The sequence below is a fragment of the Cylas formicarius genome, unplaced genomic scaffold (assembly GCF_029955315.1).
Source record: "Cylas formicarius isolate icCylForm1 unplaced genomic scaffold, icCylForm1.1 PGA_scaffold_3__17_contigs__length_32017465, whole genome shotgun sequence".
Lineage (NCBI taxonomy): Eukaryota > Metazoa > Arthropoda > Insecta > Coleoptera > Brentidae > Cylas > Cylas formicarius.
Genome location: NW_026844326.1, coordinates 21356548 through 21380192, shown reverse-complemented (window position 1 = coordinate 21380192; position 23645 = coordinate 21356548). Strand labels below are relative to the sequence as shown.

Below are 23645 nucleotides of genomic sequence, written 5' to 3'. Positions count from 1 at the left end.
CAATTGGAATTTTAAATTTTAAAATTTTATCGTAGTATTGATCTAATAATGCTAATAAAAAATATAACCTATATAAAAAAATGATGTTTCAATCAATATTGTTTATACTTACCTTTTGTCCTTTTGAAAATAAAAATTGATTTCAGTCATTTTTAACTGGAAATGTGACGAAACCTGGAATGTTGTTTGAGGATCACTAGTCCAGCCTGCTTGATGCCGAAATTTTAGAGACACCATTCAGTAAGTTTTTCCAGAATAGCTTTCGAATTTGATTTTGGACCCTCTAATTATTAATTATAATCACCTACTTGATGGCACATCAACCAGGTACTTGGAAAACAAATAATCCAAATCGGAACAAAGATGCCACAGGTCCCAAGTTTTCATGTCCCATTTCGACACAGAAATAAATTTACTTAACTAATATATCAATGTTCTTGTATTTTAAACTGGTTTTATTGAATACAAAATACAAATACTATTTTAACACTTTCTATTGATTAAAATATTTGGTGCAATAATTACAAGTACCATCCATACAAACAATGCTGAAATCACACAAAAATTTCTGGTGGTTCTCATTCAAACTCGTTATAACACTGCTGCATGATTCGCCATGCGAATTTGCCTTTGACGCATCTCCATCTTGTATCTCCTGAAGACATTTTCCGATCATGTGCTCTAAAATAAAAGTTTTTAAACACAATCAAAAATTTTGCCTCTTTGGTTAGTTATTTCTGATAGGTCTGAAACCATTATCACCGATTGTCGAAAGTTTCACTAAAATTCACCAACTTTTAGATGTACACTCGAAAACCTTTAAAACAAAACTATTCAGAGGGTGGTCAAGATAGATTTTTTTACTTGGTTCTGGTAACTATGTGTGGTAACGTGAATATTACAAGCTTAAAAACGGTTTCACCACATGCGGCTTTATATTTGACAATAAAAGAGGAATTTTATTATTATCCATTCACTTTTGCTGAATACACATGCAAATTTTAAATTACCTTTGCTTTAATTTTTATTTAATTAAAAATAATTTCAATTCATTTATATGTGTCATAATGAAAAATTCTAAAAATGAACTTATATAGAAATGACTAATAGACAATGTTGATGCTTTAAAATATTTCTGACCACACTGCGCGCCCATTGATGATATATCTTCTCACAGATTTGAAATTGAAGGAGGAGTATTTTATAAAAAGTATCGACAAAAATGCACGCCACTCAGTTTAATTTAATTTTGATTCGACTAAAAATGATTAAAAATAAGTTCATATTTATCACACAAAGAATCTAAAAAAACTGTAAAGTAACCACTTACACAAAGTAATCCAGGGTCCAGGGTCGTTCCTGATTGAGTTGCACCCAGGAATAATTCGATTTCTTAGGTCCTCTACATATAATATACAAATAATTTAACACCCTGTATATTAAAAAAGGCATTTCTGGAGCTACATTTATTTAAACTTATTTCATAAAATGACCTGAAGAACCATCCCCTTAAATGTTGCTGGGCCTTTATTAAACACCGTGTATATGCTTCACTTAAAACCAATAACTATGCGGTAATACGTTTTTTTATTTAACATACGAAACTACTAAACGTTTTAATTAACTCCACGAACGAACATTTTACCTCAAAAGTTATTACAAACTCTTGAAAATTAATTCGTACTCAAAATCGAATCTATATGTTTACGCGTAATAACGGAACCATTAAATTATTAATTGAAGCGTGTCAAATATTTTTCATATAAACGGTGGACGCGACGCATAAATTGTGCATTTTTATTTTCTAAAAACGGCACTTTACAAAGTGAAAAATGCCGCCACTTACTCCCCAAAATTAATAGTCAACAATTACGTTAAAGCCATGTATCATCGTAAAACCAATTGCGTATTTAAAAGCCACGATTAAGCGGTAAAAAAAAAAACAAAACAGAAACCATTACATACTGTTTTTCAAATTAATTACCTTGCAATTAATCTAATTAAACTGTCCTCCGTCTCGCTACAAATTACAGATCCAACGAACACCTAAATCTTGCGCAACGGTGTTTTTAATATGCCGATAAATCTATAAAATCGCTCCTTATCTCTTTATCTGAACTAATGGTTTGTACAGGAAATAAACTCACGCGATATTGTCGAGCAAGGACAATCGTTGCAGCGAGCCGTTATAACGATTTAGCCAATCAGTCATTCGTCGACATTTTTCGGTCAAAAATCGATATCGATTTCGTTTAGAATGTACATATCGACATGTCGACAATCGTACGCGAGCTTAGCAATTACTAAAATTACATGGTGAAGTTAATGCGAGAGTTGAATATGAACAAAATCATTCCTGTAGCAGCAAAGTGACGTAACACATTTTTTCCGCCTGTCCGACTACATCGTTCTTAATTCATCCGTGGTTTTTGCCTTGACAACTCCAAGCCACTAGGGTCGAAAAATAAGAATTACTAACTAAAGCAACAACAACTATATCCCCACTGATAACGTTAAAAATATATCAAGCAAGCTTGACTCAGGTACTAAGAAAATGAATGGGGCGTTAGAGCTTGAGCGTTTAACAGAAAAATTTTGTTTGCTCTTCAATGGTGTAGGAAAAATAATAAAGGAAGTATTGTTCTTTGTAAGGAAAAAGCTTTTAATAATGTACAAAGTTTAAAATGAAAATGTACGTATACAACAGCATTTTTTTTGATAATTTAAAGTATGATTTAACTGAATCAAACAAAAAATTTAAAAGAAATGAATTTGTGTGACACATACACAGGGAAGCAAAAATATTTCGCACAAAAAAGCTTGAAATCAAAATTAAAATAAGTCCAATTCAAGTCATTTGACACCGGCAAAAATGAATTTTTCTTTCCTTTACATTACTACGCGCTTTTGTTAAATTTCTCATCAAATTTCAAAAAGACAATTCAATATACACCGAAGGTGTTAATAAATATCCGTTTTATAAGCTTTTTACACCCTGTTCACCGATAACAATGCGTTCAAGCGGAAAGCGACATAAGGAAAAGAAAGCGTAATGCTAGTTTTATCAGCTGTTTTTAAGGAGTTTTTCTACCGTTGCTCTATAAAAAACAGGCTCGTGCGACAGGCAGACATAAAGAGAGATAGATAGATAGAGTAATAATAGGATTTTTTTAATCCGGGTAACTTAAAACGGTAAACCCATGAATTACGATGCGACAGCGACACTTTCCTAGTCAGACGGAAAACGCATTTGAATAAAACCGTCTTGCGACACTGGAAAACTAATTTCGTTTGTTAATTGACGTTAATCTGTCGCAATCGTGCCGTGCGATTCAAAATACGAAAAAAAAAACAAACCTCGTCGCGAACGAGCGACGCAAAACCGACACTGCCGCCGACTAAAGCGACGGCGGTGGTACTTCCAACGTCTCCGTCGGTTCCTCTCGGACGAGGTCCATCAGCCGCCTTTTGCGAAGAACACTTTCGATCTCGAGCTGCCCAGAACTGGAGCAGATCTTCTGTGGCGTGGTCCGAACATTACCAGCGGTACCTTCGTACAGCCAGTGTACCGCAGACCGTCGATCGGGCAGCACCACGTCCGGATGCTTCGTATAGCCTTGAACCACGTGCGCGCAGTACCAGGACGTACTTGAAGGGTGGGCGATTTTCTTTTGCTCGCCATCGAATGGTACCGGTCGCGGGGTTTGTGGTGTGATCGATCGTTGATGTCTCCCGGGTTAGTGGTCTGACGCCGAGTTGATATCTCTCTCCGCTGTGATAAATAAAATTCGACTAGAGTGATGGACGCCCTGTGAACTGTTTCGAGGCAATTTTTGACGTACAATGACTGTGATAGTTTGCGCAAAAACGGAAACCGAACTTTTAGCCCCTTCGGCCTGAGGTCTGTGACGTGCATTTAGCGAACCCCCGCAGGAATTTAGATAACGGCGCAACGACCTATCGGACTAGTTCGGGTTTATCCTAAGTTTGTGGATTGATAGTTAGGTAAGTGAGTGCCAGAAAATAGTGTTTTTTTTTTAAATAGGTTTTTTGTGTATATAAATCATCAAATTTAAATTTCAACTAAAACGTACTCAATTTTTTCAAATGCTGAAATATTATTTAATTTGTTCACGTGCCGTTAGGAATTTTTTGAACACTTTATTAAATGTTTTCTTTGATATATTAAAAACACTTTTCCTATAAATAATTTTTCAAATAATTAAATACTAAAATTCAGTATCCATTGACTACCACAAAAACGTTGAAAATTGATTTATTCAGCACGATAAATAAAAATTGTAACCTTAACCATTTTTGAACAATTTTTAAAACATTCAACTGCTTTTCCTAAAAGAAATTGATCTCCTATTGTTAGCACACTCAAATATAATGTTTTCTTTTTCCGTATCGTAAAACAAGAGGCCCTGTTACAATTAAAAAATTTCTAACGAATTAAATACTAAAGTTAAGTAAATCCGTTAAATATATGTACAGACTGAACTGTTCGAATTAACTAAAAGACCAAATAAATAACTAAATAAATACTTAAAATTGAATAAATCTATCACCAAAAAAATTAGTGTCAAAATATATAAAATAGTGACACGAAGAAAATGAAGTAGCCATTCCCGTTACTAAAGTTCCTTCAAAATAACATTTTATATGTCAAATGACATTTTAAAAATTTTAACGCACGCATTCCAATAAAATAAAATACGACAAACGCATCGTCATAAATTCTGGCAGGAATCGATCAAAAAAATGAGAACGAATGCAAATCTCTCTACTTGTACAAAGCAGTCTGAAATGATCGTATTTCCCATGGTTAACATATCTTCACAAGAATATTTCTATTTGCTAAAAGCTGTTATTGCGAGTAATTCCTATTTTGGTTGGCCGTTGGTTTCACCGGATATGATCGTTTCAAGCTTATCGTAATCATTAATAATCCTCATATTAACGATCGTACGAGACCACTATATACAACGCCATTTTTTTAATTGATATAGCCAAAACAGCGTCAAGTTTTCATTTTAATAAATCTCTATCCTCAATGGGCCCTCAAAATAGTCACTAGTTTGATAAATTTTAATGGTAAATATATTTTTTATTTGAAATCTAATTTTACTTAAATTTTAATTTCAATTTGTCTTTTAATGTCAATTGATGAACAATTACACCATTGTTTAACATAAAAAATTTGATAATAATGAAAATTTGTTCACTACCCTTATTCTTGAATACCGAGGACTAGAATTACTAAGAGTATATAACGAAAAAGAGGGCATTCCTCAAAATGAAAATATCATATTTTATAAAAAAAGTTCTTGATCGAAATAACTTCTGCTTTTAGGTAGAAATACTACAGGTTTTGGGCTATAGAATGCTGACCAAAATATATACTCAAGCTCTAACTATAAAAAAGTTATATTATTTTACTTCTAATTGATTGAAAAGTACACGATCAGTTTGCCGAAATTATAAAAATCAGGCACCTCCTAGGTTAAAAACATTTGTTTTTCTATATTTTCTTTCTTCTTATTCCCGCAGTGGTCTGAATTGATGAACGGAAATTCAGCCACTTCAAACATACCGTACGACCAAAATTCCTAAAAATTTTGAGTGAATCGAATTATTTTTCCACTTCTGTTTTTTATAAAAACATGTTTTTAAAATTATTTATTCGCGTCATTAATAATCTATAGTACAGGCTTTCCCAACGGAATATTTTATACTCATTCGTTTTTTTGTGGATCCCTAATTACTGTAAATTCGTAAGTGATTATTACCATTGACAAATCGATATGGAAATATCCATTAGAATATCTGATACGCATACGTATTTAAGTGCGTATTTATCACCCAAAAACAGATAGAATGTCAATTATTCTAAATTCCGTTCGCAAGTTTTCCCATCCACTCGAAATGATTAAACGGCCAAAACACGAATGATAGTGACTTAATTATCAAGTGATAAAGTCCCAGTTAGTAGTGGAATTAGACATAATTATAGCACTTAACTGGAGATATTTGTTATGCACCCGTTTACCTATCGATCCTCAGAAATAAATCACTGGGAACGGTAGAAGAATTCTTTGGTAGCCAAAAACGATAAGCTCGAGATTACGATTACTAATATATTTAATCGAAACAGGTTTTTGAAGTGAAAAAGCTACGAACTACCGGCATCAACTCCGATCTCCCATATAAAGTTATGACGTCCGTGGCAATTAGGCTAAGACTAGTCTACTTAATAATATAAAAAATAATACTAATACTAACAATACTAAAATAATACTTACAGATTTATTTCGGAAAGATTTGTTTCAGTAAGTGGTTTGGTGCTTAATCTAAAATAACGTGATTTTATTTTTCGACTAGGTAGGTAAAGTCTATTCATAGATATAAGAAAGTGACTAACTTATACGACTTAAGGAAAGACCCGGGCAAGCAAGCTGTAAGAATACAATATGACCGAACAGGTCCGTACTTTGCTTAGAATTTAATTATTTGGGGTTTTGTTAGGAAAGTTACTAAACAATATTTATTTATTTATGTATGTATTTATGTTTAAATCTAAAATAAAATTACAAATTATTTTTATTACCTACTTAAATGTGTCCAACTATGTGGAGGGATGTTAAAAACTTCAGTTTCTATAAGTTTGAGGACATTGGAGTTAACACGGGGGAAAACATTGTTAGGGCGAATGGCAGATTTCAGTTGGTGCCAAAGATGTTCAATGGGATTAAATATACAGTGGTAAGCCATAAAACTGTATGCCCTAGATTTTTTGCATAATTATCACAGCTATATAGAATCTCAATTAATTGCTGTTTGGTATAATCTCCGTGAAAATAAATGTCGTTATTATACATGTAGTTTTGGATTGTTGCTTTTGTGTCACATGAGGAAGGGGTTTTAGTCAACTGTCTACTGTGATAACTTGCATTGTCCATTACAATTACGCTATTAAAAGGAATGTTTGGAACTAGTTTGTTTTTAAACCAACTTTCAAATAAATCAGCAGTGGTGTCTTCATGGTAATCCAGAGAAGAATCTTTAATATTTTTCGCAGACAGAAAAAGTCGATTTGGAATCCAACCATCTTTAGAGCCAGCATGCAAAATAGTTATTCTTTTTCCTTTTTTTGATGGCGAGTTTGTTTTACACTTATCAGTTGAGTGAATCCAACCCTTTTCCGGGGTATCTTAAGTGTCGAACCAGCTTTCATCCAAGTAAATAATTGGCCTTTGTTGTTCTCTGTAAATCCTATTTTTTTCTAGATATTCCAGTCGCCATTTCCGAATTCTAAAAGATTCCATTAAAACTTTCCTTTTGTCAATTTTTTTAAATCTAAAACCCATGTGTTGAATACACTTCCATAAGGTTGTTCTGCCACATTTAACACCGGTTTCATCATTTTCAAGCCTCCTAATGAAGATATCTAATGTAGGCACGCTTTGTTCCTCGTATAACTGGTTAATTTTACGCCGTATTATATCTTGATCACTTTCATCTACACTCGAGAAAATGTCAGCATCGCTTTTTTTTGTTCCTTGCTGAAATGGGATTATTCATAATTTTCCATACAGTTGATGTTGGAATTTTCGTCAATGTGGCCGTTTCTTCTAAAGATGCTTGCTTGCTGGCACCAAGTTCAATGAGAGTCAAATATGTTGCGTAATTCGCACACAATTCAACACACGCTGTATTACACGCGAAATAAGAATGATTACTAATTAACTTAAACTAAGCAGTATACCAAACCAAAGAATATTAAACACAGGTAAGTATAAAATTATTTTCTATTACGGACCACAATTTTACCTGAATTTAAATTTCGAAATTTTAGGTAATAACCTTGTTGCATTGTAGGTTAATGACCACCCCTAGGATAATCCCATTCAAAAGCAATTGGTCACTTTCTTATATCTATGAACAGACCATACAATAATTTTTATGAGAGCATCCTACCCGTGTGTTTTTTTCCTTTCGCTGATCATTTTCCTTCCTATTTACTGACTTACTTCATGCAAAACTAAGCATCGAACAGAACCAATAATGGTAGAAAATGGCATCAGCCGAAGCGCCTATCTGAGAGCGTTAAGTTTCACTAACATTAAGGACATAAACATAGAAGAAAGCCAAGCGGACCAGAAGAACAAATTAATGACAACGTATTTGACAATAGGCACCTAACAACAGAAACAACCACCCAAATCTAGACAAACCCCAGAACACACAAAACAACGACAGATCTTGATAACCGTGGACACGAATAGCATCCTTAGAATAGTTGGAGGACAAACACAAGTTTAAAGAAGAACAAGAAAACGAACCCCGCGCAAATCAATTGATCGAGCCCATAAACAATAAATCTTCGCACTCTCACCATAAGTGCTTTACTTAAATCGACAACAGAAAACATCGTTAAAAGATCCACTTTATTGAATTTTTAACACGTTTTTTCAATCTTTCTTATGTGGAAACGTATTATATTTTAATGTAAACATCGTTACTCATGCACCCATTGTTACAATGCGATGCGTTGTTTGTTACGGTGGCCTTAAAAATTACTTTAATTAGTTGGTATTATGATGAAAATGACGCGCTCACAATTTGCAAGTCAATTCCGAACGATGTAAGAAGAAAAACCGCGTCGCTCGGTGAGGGTCCTTCAAGAATGACCCGTTCGAATCGGCAGTTGAGCGCATTAGCTTTCAATGCTCAAAAAAGGAAAAAGTTTATTATGCTACTATTTCCTTACATTTGACTACTCCACTGCATTCATCATCGTTACAGAAAGATACGATTGAATATTTTTTAACAACAATATTGAAAGAATTGGCAAAGTAAACTAAACTCACAAAAGGGCATAATATCTCAAAATTAATAATATATAATAATAAATAAAACATCCACAGCTATCTGTTGATTGCTACCGAACTATGTAATTTAAAATTTCTAATAAAATGTTTAATATTTACATTTAGTGTGAATTTAGCTAACATACTTTTGAATTTTTTTTTAAAATAAAATTCGATTTCAAAAATTTGACACTAGTTTAAAAAGAAAAATTTAGACATTCATGAAAAAGGATTATTTCTGTTTATCACCATATACAAAATACATAATCAGAAAAAGTTATGCAATGATGTTCTAATAAAATTTGGTTTTATATTTTCATCGCACTGCACTGGCCGCAAAACCTTTCGTAACAGGTGATGCAATATTAATGATTGATCGCTAAGGAAATTGACACATTACACGTCTGTCAAAATAACAAAAAACCATTCGTAAAATCGATTGAGGAATTGGTCACACTGTAGAATCGGATCGCTCGCGCCCCTCCCGCCCTGCGGGCGTGATCGTTTAGCTGTACTACTCGTGCCTTAAGATAGGGCCGACGGAACGTGTTGTTTCGCAACAAATAACTCCGTACAGGTGTACGCGGGTCAAAAGGTTAGTGGATCTAGATCTGGTCGATCGGGAGAACAACCACGAAGAATTCTGCCACGATGTTATGAACGGCGGTGTTACGGTTAACTGACGCGAGGTTAGACGAACTACGACTTTAATCTGCGGTACCGTACGTTCCTGTCATTTTGTCGGAATTGCAGCGTTGTCGGGGTTTTCGGTTGGTCATTAACGGCTCTAGGCAGATCAAGAAGAGAAAACTCGAATTTTCACTCATATAGATGGATGTTTTTACCTAAGATAAAAATTTTAAAGCATCTTGAGACATTTCGAAGCGCAATTTTATCGATGTCCTTAGAAAGGAATATACAAGCCGTGGTTCTTAAAAGAGCTTTCTTATAAAAGATAATATATTTGCGTGAACATGAACAGTGGCGTATGTCGTGATTAGACCTGACAATCCGATAATCGGACATCCGTGGCTCTAAAAACCCCCGAATTGTCAAGAGTTGATCGCGGCCGTGATGTATTTGAGAATAGGGAGTAGAAAAAGTTATTTTCTCTTGGTTTTCAAGATTTTCGCGCACTTAGAAAATGACATGTATAATTGTAGCTCCCGATTTAGCAACTTTACGTTCAATGTGGTGACAAATTAGTTCTGTCGATTATAAATTTTTGGTTAGGCTAAATTATTACTATCAAGAACCATACATTTAAAAAATAATAATTTATATAAAAGGCAATAAAATTAAGTGATAATCCAGAGGTACAAATCTTGTCTCCATTATTTAAAATTAGTTTCCGTGTGCTTAAACCTTGTAAGTTTGCCTAACCTTTTATTTATATATAGGAATGATCATTAGAAAATGTATAAAGTTAAAGAAGAAAAAAAAATCGAATTAATAAAAATAATGCTAAACCAAGCAAAATTTAAAAAAATTTGACTTCCATTAAAATTTGAAATATTATTTTCTACTCCCTACTTCACTTTAAAAAGTCAGCTTCGTTACCTGTCGCTTCGGACATTTCCGGTACTTTAGTCACGGGTTTGGGAGCAATTTTTCGTCACGGATGGTGTTTCGGCATTTGTCAGTTCTGCTACCACGTCACACGCCACAAATCAGTGAATGAAAAAGTGCAAAAGTGTAACCACGTGTTGCACGTTGATAAACTTCAGTCACTCATTTTATAATTATTAAAATCAAACTTGTGACTAAAATGACGTTTGTCAAAATACTTGAAAGATTGGTAACAAATAAAACAACTCGGGTTTAATCCGTTTTAGACATTTAAATTGTTATTCGAGCTTTTAACCCCCATTTCACCATTTTTGTTTATTTTTTGTGATAAAAGTGACTTTTTGAAAGTGAGACTGTATTTTTGAATATCGCTAACTAACCAAAACATTGTGACATTAGGGAAAAACTTGGCGGTTAAAATTCAGAAGTGTCGTTTAATGAGTATGTCCACAAATCGATTTTTTTTTGGGTATTTGTGCATAGTATCATTTATTGCAAATCTCCAAAGAACGCTGAGAAGTATCGATTGCGGTTTGCATTTTCTCGACAAATGTGTCAAATTTATTTAATTTACCTATTTATAATATAACTATGAAAATTTGAATATTATTACATTATAATCTCACACGCCAATGATTTATTGCCCCTCTCGGAAATTTTCTCTCACCATGCGTGGTTACTATAGCAACACTCATCCCTTACCAAATGACCATATTGACATTACAGCAAAGATAACTTTATGACTTATGTCGTCTGTGATCTTAAATCACATTTTCATTTAAGTTATGTTTTTGTCAGGTCAATAGCATTATAATAAAAGTATAATATATAATTTGTGTACCAACGCAATTGTTTTCTAACCGTAATAAAGTGAAGCGCTCGCACGAGTTCAACGTTATTGCGAAATTCGTATTAGGCGATCGGTGCGTACACTTATGAAGCGGAGCATCTAATTTTCATAAAGAATCTTTCGACCTACGTCGGTCCAAAAAAAAATGAATGAATACGATTATGGTAATGGCCGCGCGATTATATTCAAATTTGAAAGCATGTAGTCGCGGACGAGTTTTAATAGGAATCATTTTGTGGGATTGTGTCGACTCCGTTTTTTTCCTTCTGCAAAGATTCTTTAGTAAAAAGCGACAAAGGACGAAAACCGGGCGCCATCAAATCCGAAGCAGTTTTGAAATTCTCGTGGATTTCTCCGGAATCTGTTTCAAGTGATCCAGTTTTCGTTCCAGGTCGCGATTACGAACCGGTCTGCATTTTGTTTAAGCATTTTTTTTACTTTCACGCCAAGTTGCGTTTTCTTTTCGACCAAATACGCGGCGGAAAACATCCTAAATGGATTTTTTCCGGATTAAAATTGTTTGATTGTCGGTAGAAAGCGGAGATCCCTAAGCAAGTAGGTTAATTTTTTTTTCACGGGCAATCTTATTTGAAAGGTTACGATATTTGTTGTTTTACGAGAGAGCTATTTAACAAATGAGCTAACTAATTTTTCCCGACGTTTTCTTCAGCGAGCATTCAAAGAAAAAAGAAAGAATGCCAGTTTTTCTTTGTTTAGACATTAACAAAAGATGATTAATGCAATAGTTATTCTAACGAGGTTCTAAGAAAATTGACGAAAAAGTTAATCCGGCAACGTCGCATTCGTTGTCTACGGTGATAAAAAGTTATTAAGCCTATATATTTTTATTAAATATGTAAATACCTTTAAATAATTAAGAGCCATTTTTAAGAGAAAATATTTTTTTAATTTGTTTAGGATGTTTTTTTTTCTTATAATTATTGTTGTAATCTTAATTTTCGCCAATTTGGTTAGTTCAAACTTACTTCCCATGCATGCTTCATTGGCCATAAAAAAGCTCTTGAATTGGTTTTACATTAAAAAATAATCAGCATCCCACAATTAAAATATTTAATTTGTGCACCAACGCACTTATTTTCAAACCATATCAACCGAGATCGACGAACAAGATCAGAAGAGATAACAATAAGAAGAGGTGTGCAACAAGAATGTCAGTTTTCCCCGCTCTTGTCTAACCTTCAAACTATTCATATTCTCAAACACAAAGCTCCCAAAGGCTTCATGGGAAGACCATTAATCATCTCTAAAATACAAACTCGGAATACTCTGAACAACACGAGGGTACTTCTGTCAAAGCGAACAGCCTCGAACTCCTGTCCAGAATACGTTACTGCCGTTGTTTTGATTTGATGATGCAACCACACAAAATGGAGGCCTTTGAAATATAAATCTAGAGGTGAAGCCTGCGAATATCTTGCACGGACCGTAAGACAAACATAGAGGTCCAGCAGCAAGTGGGTAAAAAACTAAGGGCCTGGCTACACCGCCTTCCTCTAGATGTTACCTTATACCGAAAACGCCGGATCCCAAAAAAATTAGAATACGGAAAAGTCATTTGTAGTGACCGAAGTGACCCCGTAACTCGGAGAACAATAACTCCTTTTCGTAGAATGTGTACGTTCTAATTAGAGTAATGTTAGGAGCAACCACCGCAGCCCATTTGTATCTCCGAGAATAATCGGGCGCACTGCTATCTATAGAGTAATGGTAATGAGTAAATTTTTCCCTAATTAATCGTTAGCAGCGAACGCGCCGCGGATCGAAGTGGGTGGCACACTATCGGCGCAGTAAACCCGATTGAAAAACGATTATATCCATTTAGATTTGCATGTACTTTGCAATTTTTTTAATGCGATAAGGAAGCGGTTTGCGCAAATTGGATTAACATTGTCGAATAGCGATGCTATAGTCGTTGCTGATGAAACGCAGAGTCCAAGTTAAGAGAAGAATACTACACATATTAGGTCTAAGTCTATTAACCTGCGATTATACCGATTTTTCTCATTCGTTTTTATTACCAGGCCAGGAATAGGCCCAGATGAGAAACAAATATATTATAATAATAACACCAGTAATGCTTAATATTAATATATAAAATAAAGAAAGAAAAAAATGAAGAGAGTAAAAAAAGAATATTAGACTGAAAAACAAAACACTAACTGTTAAAAAGATAGGGATTAACCTGAAACCTAAAATGAATTTTAAGCTTAAGGAGAAACAGGAAGGTAAAAATGGCGACACAAAGCATTTTCCGACTACACAAATTCGGATGATAGTTCGTGTGAATCGGGCGAAATTATTGGCCCGTTTCGATATCGCGATATAGAAAATTGCCTTAAAACCGTCATATTTTCCAATAAAGACCTGGCTTCGGTCTCACAGCGCCACAAAAGACATATTTAAGGAGTTATAAACAGGCGAACAATGCTATCGTGTCTCGCGGATCAAGATAAGTGCAGAAGGCGGCGGCTGACTGATGGGTTTTCACGTGTTTTTTGCCACAAATGTCTTTATTGTCGATTCGCCATGACGGATTTTTTCGAGCACAGTTTTCTGCCGGATGGAAAAAATGTTAATGTATTTGGGAAGCAGTCAAACAAAGAGCGTTAGCAAGAAGAAAAATTATACCCGAGAAAGTAAAATGTTGCTTAGTTTAAAATTTGATATTGAAGAAAATACATATTACAGTGATGAAGTTGTTTAGCTTTAACGGAAATCCGAAGAACAAGGAAATAACACTAAGGAACTTAATAGAACAAAGAGCAGAAAGAGCATTGAAAGAAAATCATATCAGTCAAACCTAAATAAACCTAGGAAGAAATATCTACTACAGATGTTCTGTTAAACTAGCGAGTCAACAATCGAAAGAATTTTCACTGACTGAGACATCTCTCTACATCACAAAACCTATTTAAATAATGCATTAAAAAGATAGCAAATAATATGTGATGAATGGGTTTACCAAAAGCGCACTACCAGCTTGTTTGCTGACGGTCAAGATTTGATAGCTAAACAGATATAAAAAAAAACTATATTGACAACTTAAGTCGCTATTTTGGAGTAACAGAATTACGAAAAGAACCAACCAAATGATTTACAAGTTGTCCTTTTAGTCAATATGCAACTATAAATCACAAACCAGGGAGTTAACATAACGCAACAAAGAACGACTGATGGCTCTAGAAAGGGATTACTGGAGGAGAAGAGAGCACACGTAAGAAACGAGGAAATAAAAGAACAAATGTGTATAACTAGCTTTATTAGATAGCCAGAAAGGTTGGGTTCCTCCAGAAAAAAAGAACAGAATCTATTTCATAGCAATTGTTAGATAGACCTTTATAAAATTCTATATATCATAAAGACGTCCCCTACATATTTATTGAGAAAAGCATGTAGACAATTAAGGTTAGAATAACAAATACAATTGTACGTAGTAGATAAGTTCTTTACAAACAACACAATAAAAAATTTAATTACTGTAGATGCAGAGAATATTTCTTATGTTTCTACATAATAGCAACAAACATTGGAAATAATCGCCTATTTATTGATTGATTGATTTTGTAATTTACTTTATAACGAAATAAAGGCGCATTTATTATCGTCACGCTTCAGACACCGAAATGTAGTTTATTCCTAGAAAAACCGATGGCACATAATGACATTCCAATTCGTATCACGTATCGGCGTTACAATATGGTTGATTAGAGGTTGGTCTTTTCAAATAGGACGCGGGATCGATTAACAAATAAAATTATCGTCCGTTTTTATTTCGTCGGTAGAACACCCTTGACCTTTAACAAATGTTATTTTTTTGTGTGAGGTGTCTTCATTTTGCCGGGTGTGTTGTTGACCGTTGGCGGACTCGCCTACCAAATTGCGGCAAATTTTGTTTGAAACTGCTTAAGGTCTCACATAAGCGTTGAACAGAAAGATATCAAGCATCAAAATGTCAAACTCACTGTCACTATTCACCGCTGCAAAGTTCCCAAGTCGATTAAAACAAAATGCAAACCAATACAAGACTGTAATTTTTTTTGATTATTTTATTAGAATTTTTCATTTTTAGTTTCATTATTTTTAACGTCAGTTCGAAGTAAACGTCCTGTACAGGCAATCCGGAAAAACAACTAATTAATGTCCAAGGAAATAAAAATGTTCTGGTACGCATTACAAATTTTTCCCTTATATTGTTAAAATTATCGAATAATTCAGGGCTCCCAGCCATGTGAGGAACCTGAAAGAATCAGGATATTTCTAATTTAATATTATTTCATATTTAAAAAAGTAAAAGAGCTCCAATTTTTCAAATTGCAGAAAACCAGTAGTGCTATTGAAACTTGTAACCGATAACCACCAAGGTCCTAAATTTACCATGGTGCATAGTGTAAAAAAAAACTTCTTCCATAACAAGGTAAGGCTCTACTTCTAAGCTGATAGTGTCTTGAATGATTTTTTCAGTAGCCTTGCTAATAAACGACCAAATAAAAGTTTTGCAAATTGATTTTGTGTTGTAGTATTGAAGGTATAGTCTGTTCATGGATATAAGAAAGTGAACTGATATGAATTAAGGAAAGACCCGTGCAAACTGTAAGAGTGAAATATGGCCGAACAGGTCCGTACTTTGCTTAGAATTTAATTATTTGGGGTTTATGTATGTATTTATGTTTAAATCTAAAATAAAATTACAAATTATTTTTATTACCTACTTAAATTTTCCCAACTTTGTGGAGGGATGTTAAAAACTTCGGTTTCCCTAAGTTTGAGGACATTGGAGTTAACACGGGGAAAAACATTGTTACGACGAATAGCAATTGGTGCTAAACATGTTCAATGGGATTAAATATAAAGTGGTAAGGTGGAAGCCTTAAAACTGTATGCCCTAGATTTTTTGCATAATTATAGTAGGTTCAAGCTTTGTAGAACCTCAATTAACTGCTTTTTGGAATAATCTTCGTGAAAATAAATGTCGTTATTATACATGTAGTTTTGGATTGTTGCTTTCCTGTCACTTGAGGAAGGGGTCTTAGTCAACTGTATACTGTGATAACTTGCATAGTCCATTACAATGACGCTATTAGGAGGAACGTTTGGAACTAGTTTGTTTTTAAACCAACTTTCAAATAAATCAGGTAATGAAATGGGATAATTCACAATTTTCCATAGAGTTGATGTTGGAATTTTCGTCAATGTGGCCGTTTCTTCTAAAAATGCTCACGTTCAATGAGTGTCCAATAAATATTGTTTATAACTTCCTTAGTCTCAATAGAATAGTGTTTTCTACATTTGGGCAGGAGCATCTCTTCAGATACACTAGACTCGCACATATTTTGCATAATTCGCACACGATTCAACACACGCTGTATTACACACGAAATAAGAATGATTCCTAATAAACTTGAACTAAGTAGTATGCCAAACCAAAGAATATTAAACACAGGTAGGTATAAAATTATTTTCAATTACGGACCACAATTTTACCTAAATTTAAATTCCGAAACTTTGATGTTCATGACCACCCTTGGATAATCCCATTCAAAAGCATTTGGTCACTTTCTTATATCTATGAACAGACCATACTAGGGAATTGCTAGAGAAAGAGACTGCCCTGAGACAATTGCCATTGCTTCATTTCCACGAATTTTACCTTCCATTCGCGGCCGCCCGTAATTACAGACATTACAAACGATTTATCTACGAGAAACACCATCTTTTAAAAAAATATCAAATATAAATATATACCCCCCCCACACCTCATTACATTGTTATATGATTTTATATTGTTCTGAACGGAGCACATCGAGCGGCTGATTTGAATACCGTTCGAACCGCATGCGGCATATATAAATAAATAAAACATTAATTATCCGTGACATCTTTATAGTGTTAAATTGTTCTCGGGTTGTTTTACATACGACCGTGCAATTTGTTTCGTCTCAATTGCCTTTTTTTTCATCGGTCGAACTGCTTTTTTTCGTTGCCGCCACCCTCTTTGGCGGTTTAAAACGATCCGCGTAATATAGTTGTCAGCAAAAGTCGATGGAACAGTTTGGTTAGTAATTCTTTTATCGAGAGCTGCGTGATCTGCATTTTTTTTTCGTTATCTTAATAATCGTTATTATATCCCATGGAACGGATATTTCGATTTCAAATATTCTTTGGAACAATAAAAAATAAGTTAGGGTTTTATTGCATAAGTTAGGGATAATTACACATTAACAACATTAACATTAACATTAAAGATGCGTAGTTTTCATTGGGTCGCTTTTTTTAACAAAAAATTGTATTCTGAGCTATTATAGATTTCAAAACTATTTAGTTAGTTGAAAAAGATGTATAATAGTGGTATATCTAAGTCGTAATTGAATTGATTGAATTGATAATAAATGTAATAAAGCATTTTCCTATGTTTTTTCGTTTATTCGTCGTATTTAAGAGAATAATCAAATTCCAACATTGTTTCGATTTTTTCAGGCTCTCAAAGCGGCTATCCGCAGATACAATGTAAATTAAAACGCGTGACACCGTTTCAAAGCCTTTAACCTATAAGCTACAGCTTCCGGAACAGCTCACGAATCTGCGCTCAGATCGGAGAAATTCCGTGTAGCTTACCAATTCGACAATTAGAAACCTGAGCTAATTTCGACCGTGAACATTGCGAGACGGCGTCGATACCGTTCGATACGATCGAAATCGTATAGCAGGAAAGCGGACTCCTCGAATTTTACGCACGAAATTTCATTAGAAATTAATCAAAGACTCGCCATTTTGATCCCGAAACGCGCGGGTTTACGTGATATCGAGCTCACAATCCTGATGCAAATTAAAAAGAGAGCGATATCGATCTGTTTTGAATAAAGTGTCTCGGACAAAAGGCTTCTTTTATTTTCCGATTATTTTTTTCGAAATGTGGAATGTTTTTATGAACGCTGTTTTATTGTTATAAGGGGTGTTTTTTTCTATGTATAGAACTATAAATAAAAATAAAATAAAAATGCAATAAAACAACGATGCATTCTCCGATCGACATGAATTTCATTTATCCGAAAGATAATCTTGTGGCATTACATTTCAAATATGCTTTCTGGCATATGACCGCCACGGCTGGCGCGGATGTAGTCCAATCTGGACGTCCAATTTTCGATGACTTTTTCCAACATTTGTGGCCGTATATCGGCAATAACACGGCGAATGTTGTCTTCCAAATGGTCAAGCGTTTGTGGCTTATCCGCATAGACCAATGACTTTACATATCCCCACAGAAAGTAGTCTAGCGGTGTTAAATCACAAGATCTTGGAGGCCAATTCACAGGTCCGAAACGTGAAATTAGGCGGTCACCAAACGTGTCTTTCAATAAATCGATTGTGGCACGAGCTGTGTGACATGTTGAGCCGTCTTGTTGAAACTACATCTCCTGGACATCATGGTTATTCAATTCAGGAATGAAAGAGTTAGTAATCATAGCTCTATACCGATCACCATTGACTGTAACGTTCTGGCCATCATCGTTTTTCAAGAAGTACGGACCAATGATTCCACCAGCCCATAAAGCGCACCAAACAGTCAGTTTTTCTCGATGTAACGGTGTTTCGACATACACTTGAGGATTACCTTCGCTCCAAATGCGTCAGTCTTGTTTGTTGACGTAGCCATTCAACCAGAAGTGCGCTTCATCGCTAAACAAAATTCGCTTATGAAAATCGGGAACAACTCTTACTTGATCATCGATTGGCTTCAATTCCTGCACGAATTAGATTTTGCAACCACGTAAACCAAGATCCTTCCGCAAAATCTTCCATAAAGTGGATGGACACAAATCCAATTCCTATGCTCGTTGGCGGATGGACTCATTCGGGTCTTCCTCAATGCTACGCTCTACAGCAGCAATAGCTTCTTCTGTACGCACCGTACGGCGTCTCTGGGGATGCGAGTTATCATTAACAGAGAGTGGTGCGAAAACGTTCCGTGGTTAATCGAATTAATTGCTCTAATGGACGATTTTGCCGACGATAAAATGGACGTAGTGCGCGATACGTATTTCGCATAGAACCATTATTTAGTTTTTCAAGCGTGAGTCTATTCATGATGAATTGCCAAACCAAACTGATATTAAATCACGTGACAGTTGTTAAATCGGTCGCCATCTTGAACAGTAATGCCAACTTAAAGTTCTATACATCGAAAAAAAAAACACCCATTATTTTAATTTACAATATTCATTATGATTAACTTTTTTAATACTTTGATTTTTGATTTTGTGGGATTCATTTATGATTTCAATGATGAAATTATTAAAAAATTTTTTTGGATTGATGTATGCAAATTTGCTGTAGGAGATAAAGTATAGCATATATAATTTATTGACGGGCATCATTGAAGCAAAAGTTTTCATTTAAAAGATTTTAATGGATTTTTTTCGAACTTTAGTTGAAACGGTACACACCAAAACCTTTTCGCGCACTGGAACTAAATGAACTTGTCCTTTGGAATCAATATAACAAATTAAATAGAACAAAAAACACCAAAAAAGAGAAAGTTTTGGCGGTGAACATGTCAAGTCGAATGAAAAAAAAAATTAAGAAAGGATTAAGACCAGAGAAATGTTGTTTCCTAATGAGCGTTTGCGCGCCTATGATTTAGATTCTAGATTTTGTATTTACCATGGGCAACGCAACAACATAAATACAGGGCATCTCGAAATTAGACGTCGATATTTTAGTAGATTTTTAGTTAGGCTCCATGAAGATAATCCGAAACTAAGGCTCGATTTGTTCAATAGAGCGTAATAAAGTAAATAAAGTAAATATTCCGTTCAATTCAATTCAAAGTGTATTTATTGGTACTGGAGGAATACGTTATACAATAAATAAATACACCTGGTGGCGGGATCCAGCATAGCTGCTCATCTAACCACCTTTGAGCAAACATTATAAGAATTATAATTTAACAATCATACATAATTTAAAAAAAAAAGAAACTCGAGTGATTTATATATTTACATCTTTAATATAATCATCTTTGAACTTATAAACGACTTAGCAGTTGGACTGGTTCCGAAAATATTTGCGAAAAATCGTCCAGAAGGTTCAACTTTAAAACGAAGAGGTTGTGGACCCCAATTTGTACTTTAGGACGGTGAATAGTAGTTAAAATAATGACGTTTAATTTCAAAACACCCGGTGCTATTGACTGAAACTTTTTGAACTTGAAACCCTCCAAATCGAAGACGTTTAACGACGGTGTTTTTGATTTGACCCTGTTAATATGAGACAAAAAACAGTTACTTGCGTTTAACGCAGTATACCCGGTATAGAGGAGGAACGTATCAACCAGTCGTGATAAACGTGGGAGGCTTAATTTAGTTTTCAACTGTTTTTACGACTGGAAGATCTCGGATTACACAGTTCGCTTGATCTGTAATCAGATTAAAGTGAGACAAGTAAAGCATACCGTAGGATTTATTTTGACGATTGTCTGTGTTGCCGTGAATCTGTCTCACTTCCACTTGGCCTAGCCGCTTTCCGTATTTTGTAATACGAGTACGTAATGTAACCGGATGATCTGATTTTGGTGCCGGATAATATTTTCTACTTTTCTAATTATTTGACATTGACGTTTGGAAGGAATGATGTCCCCTGCGCTAACTAAATTGTATGGATTGTTTTAACACATACATTTGGTTAGTTTAGTTAGCAAAGAGCAAATATAGTTCAAATATTTGGACAAAAATATATCGTTTTTGAGATATTTTAATTTTCACTTTTTTGCCCAAAAACTTAGGTACTTTTTTGTTCTTATCAACTGAATTAAGTCCCCAACAATATTAGAATGAAAACATTTTGGAAGTCGTCCTACAATTTTCATTACAAAGTTATACAAAACTTTCTCTAATACAAAACACCAATTCGCACCAAGGTTATATTTGTTAATTCGCCCATTTTTCCGCGTTTCAAGATGATTAAATTTTTCGGTTCGTATAGGCAGGAAAAAGCAGTTCCTAACCTTCAATTTTGTTTTGTATGTACTGACGAGACATGGATATTTTAAAATGGTACAATTGGTCTTGGCAAAACCACTAAAGTTTATGAGCACAGTATGTAAAATTTCTTTGGGAAACTTAAATTATAAATGTCACTTTACTTACCCAGTAGTCCACTATATTTAGAATTGTAGCTTATAGCACGTAGTATTTAAATTGCCTGATATATTGCATAACATTTTTCTGTATATTAGTTTTTGGGTATATTTTTGCAAAAACAACACGAGTACATTCACTGACATGACCGTCAGAATTGACAAACGTCAAAATTGAAAAAACCGTGGGGTAAAATTTCCGAAAACATCCGATTACTCCCAAACCCGTGCGGTAAAATCCCGGGAACGTCCGAAGTGGCTCGGATCCGTGGGAAACAAAACTGACGTAGTAAAGTGACGCTTTCCGCACGCTAGATCGGAGGGTAATTAGGTATTTTACAGACGGGAGTAGAAAAACGGCACTTGACTCACGAGTTTATTTGACACGAACGGAGCGCAGCGGAGCAAGCGAGTGACTTAAAAAGTTTACAGAACGTGTTGCATGGCAATCGAAACTGACGTGGTAAAGTGACGTTTCCCGCACGCTAGATCGATCTGTAATTAGGTATTTTACAGACGGGAGTAAAAAAAACTTTTCCAAAATTGTTATTAAAAGAAATAGATTTTTGATAACTTTTTCGAGTTTTGCCGGTCGAAGGGGAAGCCTGTACTCTGTACTATGAAACTTTTGCATAAATTGATCCCGCGCGTTCCGATTCCCCCACTCCCCGCGATGTTTCGCGACGCTCGGTTTAGAAGGATGAAAAAAATCTGCATCGAGTCGCTTACCTTGATAATAATAAGTATAGGAATGTTATTCGGAATAAAACAGCAACGCCCATCGTTTATTTCTTGCACTAATATGTAGAAAACAGACGGTCCGACATCTTTAGCCTTCGCGCTGTTTTTTATGCCGAATATCGTCGTCGCAACGCGAAGAAAAAAATCGCTGGGTGTGATTCACGCTCCGCCACCACTATTTATGGACTAAACGAGGATCGTAAATATAATTGCAAAAATGTTGCGAGCGATTGAAACCGAGAAAATATGGAAGCGGTACGATGAACAGGTGTCGACTCGTAAAGTTGAACAGTGCCAACTGCGACCGGGGTGCTAATATTAATTGCGTTAGCTAAATAAGTTTTTTTTTAGCTTGGTGCGTGGCCGGGAAATTTATGATCGAGAAGCAGATGCGCGGGTACTAAATAGTTAGCGATAAATTACACCAAATAACAATAAAATCACACTCAGTTAATTAGTGTTCGTTTTGTAGTGACTCGTCTGCTCTGGGAACGTATGTCTGTTGTACGATAATTTGTTTACCGTACGAAACAAATTAGGTGACGTGGATGCCGAAAAGATACTGGGAAATAAATTAAGACGATTTTAAAATTTGTACAATATTCTCGCATTGTTGTAGTAAATAAATACCAAAACAGAACACACGCAATCTATTAAAATATACTGTGTAGTATAGGTATAAGTATATTATAATATAGCTATAGTATAAATGCTTGTTTTTAGAATATTTTCATAAATTTCCAAGGTGTTTGTTTGATCATTTTGAGTGCACCCGGAAGAATCATCATAATTATTAATTTGCTTAAGGTTAAAATTAATATTCTCTTTATTAATATAATTTTAGTTAATAGACCTCACTTGAAACTTTATTCTTCATTTTGTGCATAACATGTAAGATTTCATGAAAAGAGAAATCTCTAAAAACTCTTTAATGAACAGGAATTGTATTTGTTGTGTTATCTTTAAAACGGACAGGCATACCGCAGAAAATTATCGCCCAATAGCGATTACAGTCGCCTGTGGAAGTTTCTATGAAAAATTAAAAAGCCTGCATAGTTATTGTTTGATAATAAGACCTTTAATAGTATATTAAGCAAAAAGTGTGATAAACGGCATTTGAGTCAAGAGTTTATTTGACACAAGCGGAGCGAGTGTTTAATAAATGACTTAAATAGTTTACCGAACGTATTGCATATTATACTTTTCCTACGACCGTTTGGGTACATTTTTGCATAACAACCCCTTGCGGAAATATATCGCAAATGTCCGAAGTGACTCGGATTCGTGACAGACGAGACTGACGGTGTAAAATGACCCTTTACGCAAGCTAGATCGGTGTATAATTAGATATTTTATAAAAGGGAGTAGATAAAAATTGTTTTGAATCAAAAATACATCATAAACTTCTACTTCTATTCGAGACTAAGTTTAGGTCTAGGCTTATTTATTTTAATAC

General features: G+C 34.7%; 1 protein-coding gene and 1 long non-coding RNA gene across 4 annotated transcripts in view; one reads left to right on the top strand and one right to left on the bottom strand.

Moving 5' to 3' along the window:
• Positions 1 to 455: 455 nt before the first annotated feature.
• LOC132699817 (uncharacterized) lies at positions 456 to 23384 on the bottom strand. Of its 3 annotated transcripts, XR_009618559.1 has the most exons (4): positions 22178 to 23384; positions 1985 to 3772; positions 1331 to 1402; positions 456 to 681 (listed from the first exon to the last, which is right to left on the bottom strand). It is a non-coding gene; the product is annotated as an uncharacterized LOC132699817 (long non-coding RNA). The 3 variants fall into 3 exon arrangements; XR_009618557.1 differs by having other exon boundaries at positions 1331 to 3772; XR_009618558.1 differs by lacking the exon at positions 22178 to 23384 and adding an exon at positions 21459 to 21842 and having other exon boundaries at positions 1331 to 3772.
• Positions 3770 to 23645, top strand: part of LOC132699816 (transcription factor hamlet-like) — an 89246-nt gene continuing 69370 nt past the window's right edge. The window contains exon 1 of the mRNA XM_060666720.1: positions 3770 to 4005. The gene's annotated coding sequence lies outside the window, so the exon portion shown is untranslated. The remainder of the gene's footprint in view (positions 4006 to 23645) is intronic.